Here is a 15,384-nt window from a genome sequence, read left to right on the forward strand (position 1 = left end):
TATTAAAGTTCAAAGTTTCCTTTGGCGCGCTCTGCATAAAATCCATCATAAAATTAACAGGTGGAGAGGAGCAGCAGGAGCAGCAGGAGCAGCAGGAGCAGATTTTGCTGTGACACTGAAACTTCATTAAGTCACGTTAAAACGTTAAAATGAGGAAACGGTCGAAGGAAAGGCAAAAATCCAGGAGTCAGCAAAAACAGAAGCTGAAGCCAAGGCAGCCAGCAAATAGCCAAGAAATTCCAGCTATGGCATAGTTGGCAACGTCGCTGGCCTTTGCTTGACCCGCTCGGAGGTGGGTTTTTTTTTAATGTGGGGGGCTCAGAGGCTCCGGCGAATACGGCGGACTCCGATGTGGGTGGCTCGGGGTCGAGGGTCATCGTTGCATGCGAATTTAATCAAGTCATGCAATAGAATTTACGGTTCCATTGCCTTTCGGCCGTCGATGCCGATGGTCGTTCGGTCCTCGCTTGTTGGTCCACTCCCCACAAAGATTTGGCCCAAAACTTGGCCTTGGCTGTATAGTTTGGGCCCAAATGCCAACTGACGTACCCACATCCCACTCAGCCCTGCCCCGCACAGTTTATTCAATGTCCTTCGGCTTTATTCCTGGAATTGAGCCGCCTGTTTGTGTTTTATTCTTGAGTTTTTTGTTCAATGCTTGTTTTAAACAATTTGCGGTCCTGGATTCGCGGGGCATGGACTCAAAGTTTTTGAGGCACTTTTATTATTTCGTATTGTGGCACAGGAAAAATTCGTATACGTGATTAAATTCTTCGAGTTTGAATTTATAATTTGAAATGCGCATTTTTTTACCCTTTTTCGTTATTGCATTTTTATGGAAAATTTATGAAATATGTAAATCAAAGCTGGCTAAAAAGGATTTCAGGGTAACTATAGCGTTTGATTAATCAAATTATAAACCATTTGATATGCAGATAGTTCAGTTAAACAGTATTTTAATTTTAGAATGTTGAGGTAAATTATTTAAATAAATAGTTTTTTTTTCTCGACAATGGTTTTTCACATTTACAAAAGTTTTCTTTTTATGAAGAACTTTTCAACCGACGTGGCAAATATAGTTATAAAATCTTTACTTCACTTTTTGTTCAGTGCTTCGTTGCTTTCCCATTTATTTACTGGTTCAAGGAACTTTTTTGGAATTCCTTGGCAAAAGTAACTGGCGGCATTTCATTGCCTGTTTTTTGTGTTTTTTTAAATTTTGTTTTTTGCTTTTTGCAAAACGTAGAGGGTCAGTCCGCTTTATTGTTGACTCAGGTGACCGAGGACACAGCCTCGCGTTTTGTGCAAACTTTTCGATTGACTTGAATGTCAACGCTGGCCAGCTTTTTAAATAAATATCAACAGTTCTAATGTGCGGCAAAGTGACCATAAGTAAGAGGGGAGGGGGGGTAGTTGGAAAAATGAAATTTTTCATTACCTTCCGCTTTTGGCCAAAAGCGTTCTGCGTGTGAGGCCCGTTAGCTGAATTCCTGGTCTGGAGCGCTGAAAATTTGCAAACCGCAATCAAAATTCCACGCCGCGGCTCTTAATTGGTCTTTCTTCAGGACGCAGGACGAAGTTTCTTGCCCTAGTCCTTTTTGCTCGTCTTTGGCCAGCAAGAGGAGCCACCTACTATTTCATTTGATTTTCTTTCGTTTTTGGTTTTGTTTTCGCCTACACGTTCCCCACAAATGCAAATTTCAATTACGCGTATTGCGGGGCCAAATTGAAATGCCTTGGAAAATATTTTCCTGCCCTCGGTCCTCAGAAAATGCAGCCTGGTTTTCACTCCAGTTCAGTTCAGTTCGTAGTTAAATAAATTCCCCCCTTTTTTTTGCAGCCCCCCGCCCACCGTCGATCAACAATCGCGTGCATTTCATTTGCATTCGCAATGCGCGCAGCAGCAAGTTTGTTAGTACTTGAAATTTATTTGCTAATTTTGTAACATGTGTCCTGTTTTTGGGGCTAAGTTGAAAACTTTTCACTCGAAATGGCGAATTTGAAATGGCGGTGCGAAATTCATTTGGCCTTTGCGGCTAATGAAATTTTCATTTTGCCCGGCTGACTGGCGGCGGGCAAAAAGTTTTGCATCATCTACTTGCGGCTATTGCGGCTTTTGTTCGTTGGCATCTAGGGAATTATGCCATTTAATTGCCATTGAAATAGATTTAATATTAATTAATGCTCCTTAATTGCTGCCACTGAATGCCGGGGGGCCTGTGCATCGCATCCTTCAACTCATTAAAAACACATCAGCCTGACCTCACACATCTCGGTCACGCTCTTGTGGCCAAGTCTCATCATATTAGAAGTATTAATCTTAATAATTGCTGCATATTGCCAGAAAGAATGCCGCAAAACAATTCGAAAAGTTTGGCGAAACAAAAGCCACAAGTCCATGGAATGTTCTTTCGCATTTCATCTCAAGTTCTGTGCCATTTATTTGTCTTCCATTTATGACTGACTTTGTGTCTTTAACGCTCGGCAAGAATTATTAATGAATTTTGCCCTTGAGTGGGATTTTCCTTGAGGTCACGGCTCGTGCACAAATAGAATTCGACATCAAAGAAAAGTTGTGAGTTTAATCGATTAAAGGCACACATGGATATGCACAGATCAGACTTGGGGTCACATCTTATTAAATTCTATTCTTTGTCGGGCAAAAACCATACCATCAAACAGGATGAAATGAAGTTAAAATTAAGCGAAAACATTTGGAAAATAATTATACAATGTAATCGAATCTAAATTCATTGCTTTATATAAAATTCAGCTTTGATTTCTTTCAGCAAATAGTTTACGTCATTAAATCAAACTAAATGGATGATTAAATTGAACATGTAAAATTGAATTCTCTACCCTTTTCTTTTTTTTTGATTTGTTGGATTTGAAGTTTGACATTCTTGCCTGAAAATTCGCAAATAGTTTTGCATTTTTCGCCTGAGAAAGTGTCCTTCTAGCCAACCATTTGATTTGACGTAAACATATTCCGGATTATCAGCAACTGACGACGGGCCATAACGAAAATTGACGTTTGTGGAACAAGCCGTTTGTACTACGGCCTCGTAATATCTAGTAACCGAGAAGGGCTTTTAGCCAGATGCCTCTGCGTTGGCCATCATGAAATGCAGGAGACATTGATGGACTGCATTTGATTAAATTAGTGTGCATTTGAGTTGAAAACGCTTTGGCTCTAATAGCTGACACATCAGTCAGCCGGAATTTACTTGTGCCGCCTCCGAGAATTTAACCAAAAATATTTCTGTGTGTGTGTGTGGTGCAGGAGCGCGCAATGTAATCGTAGTTAAATTGAAAAAGTTTAGACCATTTGTTTTATTTTTATAGTTTGTATATCGCACACTCACACACTCGCATTCCCAACTGAGTGAGTGAGTGGCCGCAGTTTGTTGAGAGCTCACTGCGAGAATTTAGTATTTTATTGAGTTGTTTTGATGGTTATTTAATGAAGTGCAATTTCAGTTTTCGCACACTCAACACCACGATTTATTCAGCAAACGGTGTGTTGTGTGCAGTTACCAGTGGGCGTGGCGGGATGGCCAAATGGAAAACCGGATGGCTGGATGGTTGGCGGAAAAATACATGCGGCTGAGTGATTGCCGTATAAAATTAGGCATGCTTTTCCAAATGCCTCGTCTCGATGTGCTTTTGTTTTGTGGGTGAGGAGGGGATTGGATGGGGGCTTGGTTTTTGGCCACCGATTGCATTCAATTTGGCACGTTTCAATATAATATTGAGCGCAACTTCTGTGGTGGCCAATAAATCAGTTGCAAAAGCGAACAACTCAATCACTGACCGCATATGTGTGTGTACATGCGTACATCCTTCTGCGCACAGTGGGTCAAATGTTTGAATTATTGACAGGTGTGCTTAGAGTTTTGCCGGATGTGCCATTCCATTCGCCATTACTCCAGCTAAGTAACTGCAATCTTGTGGTCGACCGTGATAAGAACACAATAATTTGTTCATAACTCCGAGTTGTTGGCATGTGGACCACAGTTCGGATATATTTGCAGTTAATTTGCATGCCTATGCCTCCGGTTTGTTGTGGTCAGCCTTTGTAGGACAATTAAACGCTAATGTGATTGGCACTCGCACTTCGGAATCGCTAACGGGTAATACATATAGCCACATTTATATATATAGATATAGGAATGGTAAGCGAGAGCAAGCGGGCAACGGCATTGCGCATACGCCCCGTATGTGTCGCTCATAATGCGAGTTTTCACTTCCTGCCGCATTTGGCACTGCAATTAAGATCTAGATATTACAGTTTTTTCGGTGTGGCAATTAGGTTTTCAGCAACTTTCCTTTCAATTAGTTTTATTGTAGCCGCTTCGCGTGAAATGCCTTTAAAAGCGCATTAAGTGCTGCGCGAGAGTCCTTTAATTAGCTTGGCAGGAAGTTGCGACTCGGCTGAAAGCATTTTTGTTTCAGGCCACCGAGTACGCCGCTTCTAATTATGAGCAATTAGCAACTTGAGAAAACTGCCAGCGAAAAAGGAAACACTTATGCACCTTTGCTGATGCAACTGAAAACTGCGATTATTTGAGGCCAAAAACTTTACAAAAGCCTGGCCTGCGATGAAATGGCAAAAAGATAGAGCTGGAATTTAATTAAGTAAACATAATTAATTGGAAAGATGTCTATATGTCCCAAGCGTACGACCCCTGGATGATTTAATGAAGTCATTAACATAATCTGAGTTTTACATGTCGATGACAAGGACAAGACAAGTGAGACAGAGGGAGAGAGAGCGAGAGAGGAGTACACATAAATATTCATTGTGTTGGTTGGAAGCAACATGTAAGCAAAGGCAAAGTGCCATAAGCGGAAATCAATTTCTCAGAAACGAAAGTCATCTGGCTTTGGTCCTTGGATGAAACCAGGACCAGAAAGCAAGCCACGATGCTGGAGCACTGAAAAAAATCACAGGATTTCTAGCGTACAATATAGAAATGAAATATTGGAAAGAGTGTGTTCCAAATAAGAACTTGAGCATTGCAATTACATAAAATGTATTTTCAAATTCCAATTTCTTCATTACATATTTTTTAACTTTTTCCAGTGTGGTCGCATTGAGAAAATGAAGCAGAAGTTATTGGCCAGCAAAAGACGATGTTGTCTTGGCCCCACAATGTTAGCTCACAGTCCTGCCACGCCCCCTCGCCGTCGCCCCTTCCTGCGAACGCCTTCTGCGTGGGGGAATTGTCCTTATTGAATTTCAATGACACATAGCTGGAATGCCATGTCCTGTCCATATGTCCTCGCCCTCGCCCACGCCGCCTGCGTATTTCTGTGTGGCGATGACAAAGGCCAGGGCGAGGCAATCCAAGCCGATGCGAACCGAACACGACTGCCTTTGGAATGCTGGAGCAGACACAACAACTTGTTGACCGGATGTGTGGCGGCAATAAGTACATAAATGGGATTATTTGTGTGAGCCGAGGCCAGGAAAGTCGTAGTTATATCGTTATCTAATGATATTTGCCACTGCGGCAAATCTACGCCAAATCTCCGCCTGTCCACTGCAGCTGACTGCTCTTGATATATTGAATACACATTCGTATTCACTTGCCAGCGAAGGACTCAAAAAAAAGTATCTCAAAAATCCAAATAAGAGACCGAAGTAACTGTGTGCTTTTTATTTATTTATATTGAAATTAAGTTGCACTCGCCTGTGGAAATTGTTGCGGCTGCCTTGCCGGCAAACGGTCATTCATGTTAACCCTTGTAGTTAGTTGCGTTTGTTTTTTTTCTTATTTCGCTGGCCTTCTTTCTCTTAACTGCTTTTATATATTTTTTGGACCTGCTTTCATGGACCAGCAAGCCAGCATTCAGCCCGGATTTGTTTGGATGCGGGAAATTTGAATGTGAAAAATGGTGTGCCCCGTGCTCAGTGCTTTCCATCACGCAAACTCCATTTCCACCATTTGCCTTTAATTTATGGCCTCCACTGCGTTCGCTTGTGTAAATTGCTTTGTGGTCTCGCCGTTTGCAATTCATTGAGAGTTGATGATTTCAGCTTCTTACCCGGCTATCTGGTTGAAATTTAAAAATTTAATGAGCTGCCCAGTTGTGCGGGCTGGAGTTGCGAATTTAAGTGAGCCTTGGATGTATATTAAATTGTTGATTGTGCTGCCGGCACTTGCGGGAATTGGAATTAATAAATATTCATTTGATTTGTAATTGACGTTTGCAAAAATACTTAATATTTTAGTTACAACACAGGAAAGGCCTTGTTTAAGTTTTACATTTTACATTACTCATACGCAGTGTTGGCCAGCACTTTGTAAATATATTAGATATTTGTAATCAACTGCGAAGTCTTGGAATTTCTTCGTAGAAACTTAGCATAATTTACACAAACTAACATTACATTTTGTTACCCCAATGATTCTTCCTCCAGCTAAAGGAGGTTCATCCTGACTCCATCCACTCCCTGGCTCATAAATATATGCATATATATATGGAATGGAAAATTATCCTTGGGCATGCCAGGTGTACACGGGTGTGTTGGTGTGTGGGCTAATCTCGCCTTTCGGGGCCGCCAGTGTTCCAGTTTCCTGAGCTAATGGTGGCACTGACCCATTTTGACCAGACATTTGGGACCTGTCCGTCACTCCCCGAGGTGCGTCTGTGTTTGCCCTTGCCTGTTATGTAAGGCAGCTTAGTTATTTGCAGGATGCCCAGTTCTGCCCTGCCACCTCTCTATGCATGCATAATAAAAGTTTTACGACAGCTAGAAATTGTCGCACTCCAGTTAATTTGGTGAGTCTGTAAGGACGTGGCCATAGCAATCATTGGCGAACACAATATCCTGGCGTCTATATTGTCCTGGGCGTTTAACTTATTAAAAGGCCTTCTATGCCAGCGATTATGTGGCAATCGAAAACATTTGCATTAAACGCTCGCTAATTGGTGTGCTTTTGTCATGGAAATGTGCACTAAAGACCAACTGCCTTGCATATGCACCCCATACACAAGCACACACACGCACACTCACTAACACAAAGGATATTCGCATAAAGTGCAATCAGTGCAAAAAAAGAAAGGAGCAGGGAAGGGGAAAAAAGCGCTGCATACAAATGGGCGCTGCTCCCGCTGCTTTTCCCGCTTACTGGATGGCTGGCATGAAAGCAATTTCTATAAAAATGCGTTTAACAGCACACAAAGCAACACATTTGCCGCATTTATTGCGATTTCCCGTTAACTCGCGCGCACTACACACTCACACATAGAACGGAACAGGAACAGGAGCACAATGAGCTCTGCCAACGATCGTCTGGCAGGATATCGCTTAAAATCTCGCTTTTGGTTTCGAGTCCTGCCCGTCGGAGGCTGTTTCTGTGATAAATGGATCGGAAAATGCGCGTAGTTAGCAGCAGCAGCAGCAGCAGCAGGAGTCCTTGTTTGCCGCTCTCCTTTTGTTGGTTCTTTGTGCACGGCAAGGACCTCCGCGCAATGAGGTCATTACAATGCCCTGCCGATTGGAGTTGCCCCAAAAGGGGCATGCATCTTGAGACACCTGACCATAAAGCCGCAGCACCAGCATGAGTGCGCCGGATTGGCCTGGCATGTGTTGTCCTGGCAAACTAAGGACCCTTGCTTATATTCGCCTGGCTCCAGGGTTACCGTGCACTGCGAGAAATCCTCGGTTATATTTAAATTATTTCTTATTATTAATATGACCGTCAATATTCTTAATCATACTTTACAATCTGTTTATAAAGAGTATATCACACATTTAGTTAGAAAAGTCACTTGAAAGGATGCTGTTTCTCCCAAAATGTTCACTTTGCTTCCTACTTTCGATAACTAACCAATTTTCTTGCAGTGCATCCTTGTGTCGCCTCATTTGGCACTCCGTTCGAGCGGTAAACGATTACACCTCAGCAGCTAGTGGCTGCGAATTATACGTGTCAAGGATAATTCATATGTACTGTATGGAATCAGCTCTCTCTATCGAGCATCGAGTACCAGGATATGGAGCGTGCTCCATGATTGACTGACTGCCGTGGGAATCAGCCAAAATAGTTTCTTTGGCACTTGATCATTTCTACATTTTTGGCCACAAACGGAAATGCAGATATTTTCCGCTTTTAAGAAGTTTTTCTTTTCCTCGCAACCATTTGTTTGCATAACATTGGTTTATTTTCCATGCCGTTTACTTTCATACCTGCCGCATTGATTCCATTAACTTGTGCATGTGCATATGGCATATAAGTATGTTCTCTGTGAATTTTCACAACTCATTTCATCAATTTGCACCAGGCCCAGAGCAGCCAAAGTCGAGTCAAATTTGACAAATAGCTGAAGCTCACCAGTTTTTCCCCCCACATCTACATATATGCACAGTATTTTCCACACAAGGTTATAGTTTTTTCTAGTCAGATTCTAGAGTCAGGTACTCGAATATGGCAACCTGCCAGCACATGCACTTCAAGTTTGCAGCTCCACGCTGTTTGATAAACGATTCAAAATTAACTTTGCCTTACAATGAGCACCGCCGCACCTCCTTTTCGCCAGGATTCAGCCAGGATCTGGGCGAAAAGTTTCCTTGGCGGCGTTGTGGCTTGGCTTAATCAATTGAATGTGTCAGCAGCACATGAGCTGGTCTATTGAGAGAGTAGCAAATTGATGGAGCACATCCTTGCCAGCTAGTAAATTTTGCAAAATATCTTCATAATTTTTTCTAAGACAGATAAAGTTGGCGTCCATTCGAGCAGATCATCTTGCGGATATTCAAATATATTCAATCAAATTAGATAGAAGACAAATCAGCCATATATCAGTGTTACCTGTGAATGGAAATCTTTGGGGCACACACCACACACACACATGCTGGCAGCTGAAAAATTTGGATGTCCAAAAAGTTTGCTAGATTAACTTTTTAGCAAGTTGGCTGCTGCCAGAGCTTAATGAAATTTTCTTTCATATTTTCTTTTGCGCCAGCAACTTTTCCCAATACTGCCCATTTTTTCGAGTGCGCGGTTCAGGCTACTTTACTTTTTTTTTTGTGTGGAAAAGCCGCTCACATTAATTTATTTCGTTATTGACATTTTTATACTCACTTACTAGTTGTGGCGCGGCTTTTGGCAATTGGCAGCTGCATTGTCGTTTCTTACGGAAATGCCAAAAGTTTTCGCGCCCATAAATTGTCACAAAGTTCTCGGTCACACTTTAACGTTTCGCCCAGTCCAAATCAGTGACTACACTGGGAAAAAAGCATTAGTAATATTTGAGAGATAGCTACGAACTAAATTTTAAAGTAATACGAACAGAACATAAATCTAATCCAGTTCGAAAAGCTCTAGTAAGCATTAAAACTCAGTTTGTTAAATTGTAATTTTACTTTAGAAATTTTTTCTGAGTGCATAGTCCTGGGCAGCTTCTCGATTCGCCCTTGCCTATTTTGATTATGTTTAGTTTAATGTTGTTGGCTGGCAAGTGACCCCGTCACAAGTCACTTAGATGGTCAGAAGGACCAAAAGATGTTGGCAGATGTTGGCCCTGCTGATGTTGATGTTGTTGGCCAGCTAGCTCTATTCTATTCGTTTTATTGTTTGCTCAAAATTGTCATCAATAATAATAAAAGTACGACAGCGGAGCAGGGCCAACAATGGGCCAGAATCGGTATCCTTCGGGCCACTTGTGATATATAATAAATGTTGCCGTGTCTGCTGCTTCTGGATCTATTCCTACAGCTACTTACATACATATATAGTATATATCTGCTGGCCAAGTCACTCGTGTGCGTATTAATGTGTGTTGTTCATGGAATACACTTTTGTATTCATTCGACCGCAACTAAAAATGTTGCCCATAAACTTTTCCGTTGCTCTTTTATATATTTCTTATTTATGTCCAAGTTTTTCTTTCGTCCTGCGAGTCCTGTGTGCGCTGGTTGTCCTTTTCAGGGACTGCTCACATGCCGCATTGTGACTGCGTCAGGATTAACACTACGCTGGCGGCGGAGGTGTTGTCCTGGCGACTTCCACCACTGATGGCCACACAATTCTCAGCGAAATTCACTTTATATGGTTTTTTATTAGCGTTGAATTAAATTGAGCGGCGCATCGAGTGGCCCGAATGTCCTGGCGTTTTGACATCCTGGCCACAAGGATGGCTGGACGGCCCGTCTTTTGATGGAAATTGCTAATGAAATAAGTTTTTAGTTGTGCGATTTTATTTTATTTCGTTGACTCTGCTGCTCTCTTCGCCTTATTTATTCTCGACTCGGCACAGTCAGTGAGGTGTGACGGCTTGGTCCTGACGATGACGAAGCTACTGAATGCCATCTATATCCGGCTCGCAACTTGCTCCATTAATTACTGTCACCGCGTCCCGGCTCAAATGCGGCATCTCCCAGCCACTTCTTCCACGGCACTTCGAGCTCGGTTCGTAAATCAGTGAACATGGCTAATTGAATGAGAGCGCCAAGCGCGTTGCACTGCACATCGAGCACTGAGTGGCAATCAAATGCTGACCACACTGCCACGTGGAGCACTCGGTAATCCGGGTGGCAGAAGGGGCGGTATATTCTATACACCTACCCACTGCCCACAACGACTTCCTAGCCTCTGCCACATCCACTGACCAATGATCTGTTAAGTTGGTACAGTCTGCCGTGAAAAAGCGGGGCATCAACAACATGACCACGAAGTGAATAGAATAGATTTCACTACCTTCTCTTTATTTCTTTACAGTGAAAAAAAATACTATCATCTAATGTTTTAAAACTATATATATCTATATTTTAAAAGATTTTCAAAGGATTTTTTACGCATCTTAGATTCAATCAAAATATTCAATCAAAATTTAGTAAAAGTTTCTTTTTTGATTGCTTGGTTTTTTCAGCATTTTTGTTGTATAATAACATATTATTTACCAAGCTCTATCATTGATGTATAAAATTATAGTATTATAATTATTAATTCTGAAAATAAATAATCGCCTCTGTGCATAAGTGCATTTGTCATTTATCAGCGACCACTGCTATATATCATCTTGATTTAATGCGACCCGAACCCTAATTAAAATCGCTAATTGGGCTAGATGTTTAAAATCAATAATTATTCTGTTGAGTTAAGTTTGGTTTTTTTACCGTGCCATATAATGCTGCAATTGCAGTTTTCCTGATAGATTATGGGTGCTCCAGTGGGTGGATGGGATGGAATGGTATGGGTTGGGTTGGTTTCTCGAAGGAGCTGCGCTGCAAGGTGAGGCATGTTCAATTACTTTGAACAACTTCGAACAGCGGCAAGGCCATGTCTGTGGCAAATGCAAAATGCTCGAGAACTATGCCACCGCCCGGGGGCAATCCACGCCCCATCTCAAGTTTGTTGGCCGACATCGATGATTATAAGAAAAGTTCTTAGTTGGGGGTAGGAGATAAGGCGAAGGCTACACAGAAACGAAAACTATCACTTAATGGAGCCAAATAGTTGTTCAAGGCGGGACTATTTATTTACCAAAAAATTGGGTTTATTAAACCCAATTTGATATCCTGCTAGAATCGTAAACAAGTCCGCAATTCATGTCAAAAGAATACCATTTATTATATTATTTTTTTTACCCCAAAAATTGTGTACAAATTGTATTTCATGCCATTTCGTATTTGGTTTCATTTGAAATTCGCTTTATTAAAGCATTTCCATGCGCTCCATTTGAAGGCCTTCGCTTTTTGCCATTTTATAGAGAAATGCATTGTCTGTACGCTCGTTTTTAATGAGTTTTATTTTTCCTTTTCTAAAATTAGTCCGTCCGCTTAGCCTTGACCAGAATAAAATACGCCACTGCATTTGAATGTCGTAGCTTTCCCACAAATGAGTTTTCCATTTCCTCGTTGCGGTTAACTGCACTTCTTAGAAATTTCAGTCGCAGTTGTTATGTGCGATTCAAATTGATTTCGAGAGCCTTGAGAGTTGACGAGTTTTAGTTTATTCCAATTGCGTTCGCTCTTAAGAAAACTTTCGAGGGGCAGACTTTAAGAACCAAATGCTTTGGCCCCGCCCCTCATCATCCACTGATAAAGATGGGGAAAAAAGAGCTCAGAAATTCCATTAACGTCAGTGCAAAGCGACCGTCCAAAGGATAATGGGTCAGGCCGTGAGCCAACTTGGCTGGAATATACTCGTAGAAGATTTGCGGGGTCGTCTGGAATGGGAGCAGCCAGAGATAGTGGAAAAAATCCGTATTTAAATTTCTTTTACAATAATATTTACCTACAATTCCCGCTTCGACACCTAGCCGTAGCTACTCCATTCGTCCTGCTCCGCATCCTGCTCCATCTGTACCCTCCTCCTGGATCTCCAATAGCAGGGGGATGTGGGGAAATGGAAACCCAGGGGGGGGGGGGGGGGCACTTCCGTGTGAACTAATTCCCTTGCACTTCTGCTTCCGTTTTTTCTATGTTGCTGAACTTTTTGATCAAGGTAGTATAAGTACAGCAGAGGCCATTATAATAGCATCATAAATATATTTTTAATAAATAATTTTCCCACTTTAACATTTATTTTATGCAGTATTCCAAGGCGTTCGTAAAATCGATTTCATCAGTTTAAATTTCAAACATTTTTTTAACACATGATCCAGTTTGATTTTATTTTTATAAATTTATTTAGCTTTATTTTGATTTTTTTTTTGTTTAAAGTTTTAATAATAATAAAATAAATACTCCAAAATAGGTCACATAACATGTGTTTTGTCTTTTTGATTTCAACCAGTGTTGTAATTTGATGTGTACGTATAAAACTCTGTCTTAATTCCCCCCACCCCCTCTACGCTTCACGCGCTTTACCTTAAGCACCACGCCCACAGCCGCCCACTTTTTATTGTTATTGTTTGTAATTGAAATGGTGCAAACGTACAAGCGATAAAATGTAAAACCAAACGCAAGTCTCGACTCCGGATTTTCTCTGGGGATGTGGGCCAATGAATACAGTGTATCCACTGTAAGGGGCGCTGCTGGCTGTGGGGGCGTGGCACAGTCAGTCATCGCCATCCATCGATTGCTCCATTTAACAAATTTCGATTTCCGCATCAGATTTTCGCCCCATAGCGACTTCCTGTGCGAAGTTCTCCTTTGGTTTTTATCGCTCCTCCTATTTTTTCACCCACGGCGCTGCGAAGCGATGAGCAACTTGCGGCTTTATTGACGCTGCGAATATACATACATAATTTTTGCTACTGCCACTGTTTTCGCTCCATCGCTGCATTTTTTAATTATTGAAATTCCGTGTAATTTGAATACCTTGAGGCATTCGTGGCGTGTGGAGAGCCACCAGTATTCGATTGACTTTAGCGATTGGAGGATAGCTGCATTAAGCGCCAATTGAATTTAAGACTTCCCGATGGGCTCAAATTGGCTATTATGTGGGATTTTTCCCATTTCTTGGTTTGCAGATACTTCGGCACGGATTGTGTGTTAAATTCGGTAAACTGCTGCATATGTTGGAACTAACCTTAAACGGGGTGCCTAAATTATAGTCGTAGCAACATGACCAGGAACTTTTCAAAAATTTTACTCTCTGTCACTGCTGCTGGTGTTGTCAATACTCTACATAAGGGTATAACTAATGTGTGGTTTGGTAGTGAAAGATGAAACATACCATATAAAGTTTAATACAATTAACTGACTTAAATGCCACGCACCTACCTTAACTGGAAAATAAATGTATACTTTTATCTAAAGCGCTTCTTAAGATATAATTCATAGAGCGAACTAAATTGATTCAATATTATTCAAAATAAAAGGTGCTAATTTAGGGTATTCCTGAAGCCTGTTTGTCCTAAAGCCAAGCAATCCTGCCTGATTCATGGCAATTTCAAAACGAGATTGTGCTGAAGAGTGGTGCAATTCCCCACAACAAGGACCTTGCTTATGCGCACATAATTACAGACAGCTGGCACCGAAAAGAAGCCACAATCCTCACAAAAACACAGATAAATAGTGCCTGTCCGGTGCCCCTGGCGTTGGGGATATGTGGACGAGGTTGAAGCAATCGCAGGGCCAACAGCTACAATCATTGTTATGCAAGGAGCACTGGGGAGCGAGCACGAAGACAATTGCAGGAGTAGCCCTGGTCCTGGTCCCACCAGAAATGGCCGGAAAGCGGAGTGTACGTAGAATGCTGAGTGCAGAATGCTGAAACTCACGCCGGTCCACAATTATACGCCCCGGGTGGGCAGTGGCAATCCTCAGACACGAATGCACGCAATCACCAGCTCATCCTGACGGCCAAGTGGGTGTGCGTGTGTGTGTGGGGCCAAAGGAGCTGCAGGACCTTTTTTAAATCGTGCCGAGCGGCGAGAAGAGGGCCAAAGTTCCGTCTCGAGTGCAAACAGCGCGGCACGCATGTGAGTGCGGGTAGCATCTTCCCGAGAAACTCGAGAACTTGGTGGTGGTTTTGCAAGGCTTCCGTGGATTCCAAGTCGGTGGTGGGTGACGTTTTAATTTGTCCTATGAAAATATTTGCACACGACTTGCAGCTACAGATGTAATTGAATTAAAATCTCGTCCGCCGAAAGTCGTGTGTGCCCCGTGGGCAAGAGATTTATTTTGAGGCACAGCGCATTGGCAGGCTGGCTGGCTTTCCACGACTGGTTTTTCACTGCCCCGCGGGCTAAACAGTTTCAATTTCAGTTGCCTTCGCCGCGGGCCAAAAAGTGAAAGTTTGGCCACTGCGTGTGGGATTAAAACGAATTTTCGACTAAGCGGCAAATCAACGGCAGCTACAAAAGCGCCCTGCGGCCCTTCAAACATTTGCAATTTTATCTGGAAAATCGTCCCCCTCCCCTCCCCTCACGTCACAGGCGGGAAATCATCAACAAATCCACACCCACTCATCACTCAAAACGCAGTTCCAGCGAAAGATAAACTCTCCAAGTGGCTAATACGCCTTCTGCGCGCCGCCCACTCCAAATAGTTTTCGAGATCTTAATTATTTGATTAAATGTTGAGGCCCCGTTGTTTGCGCTCTCGTCGCATGCATATCAAATTAAAATATTAAAATGTATTCAATGCCGAAAAGCCGACTTAATTCAATTTCGAAAATATGCCGTCCACCTGATAACGGGTGGAAAACAGCGGGAAAAATGTGAATCTCTGTTGGGTGTCAACTATGCGATGTGTGGATACTCTTACAGGATGTGAGAAACAGCAAAGATACTGCAAACTCAGAAACATTCATTTTGATAAGTTAAATGTTTCTTGAAAGCAACTAATTATATTTTTTAGATAAATGAGACCAGTTTGTTTAATAAGCTTTATATATGCACTAATTCTCCCCAATATAAGTGTATTTCTTGACTGCCTTACAGCAACCTTCTACAAAATGAACACACCCTTTTCAGGAGCATAAA

This window comes from Drosophila sechellia, chromosome 3R (genome assembly GCF_004382195.2).
Source record: "Drosophila sechellia strain sech25 chromosome 3R, ASM438219v1, whole genome shotgun sequence".
Taxonomy (NCBI): Eukaryota; Metazoa; Arthropoda; class Insecta; order Diptera; family Drosophilidae; genus Drosophila; species Drosophila sechellia.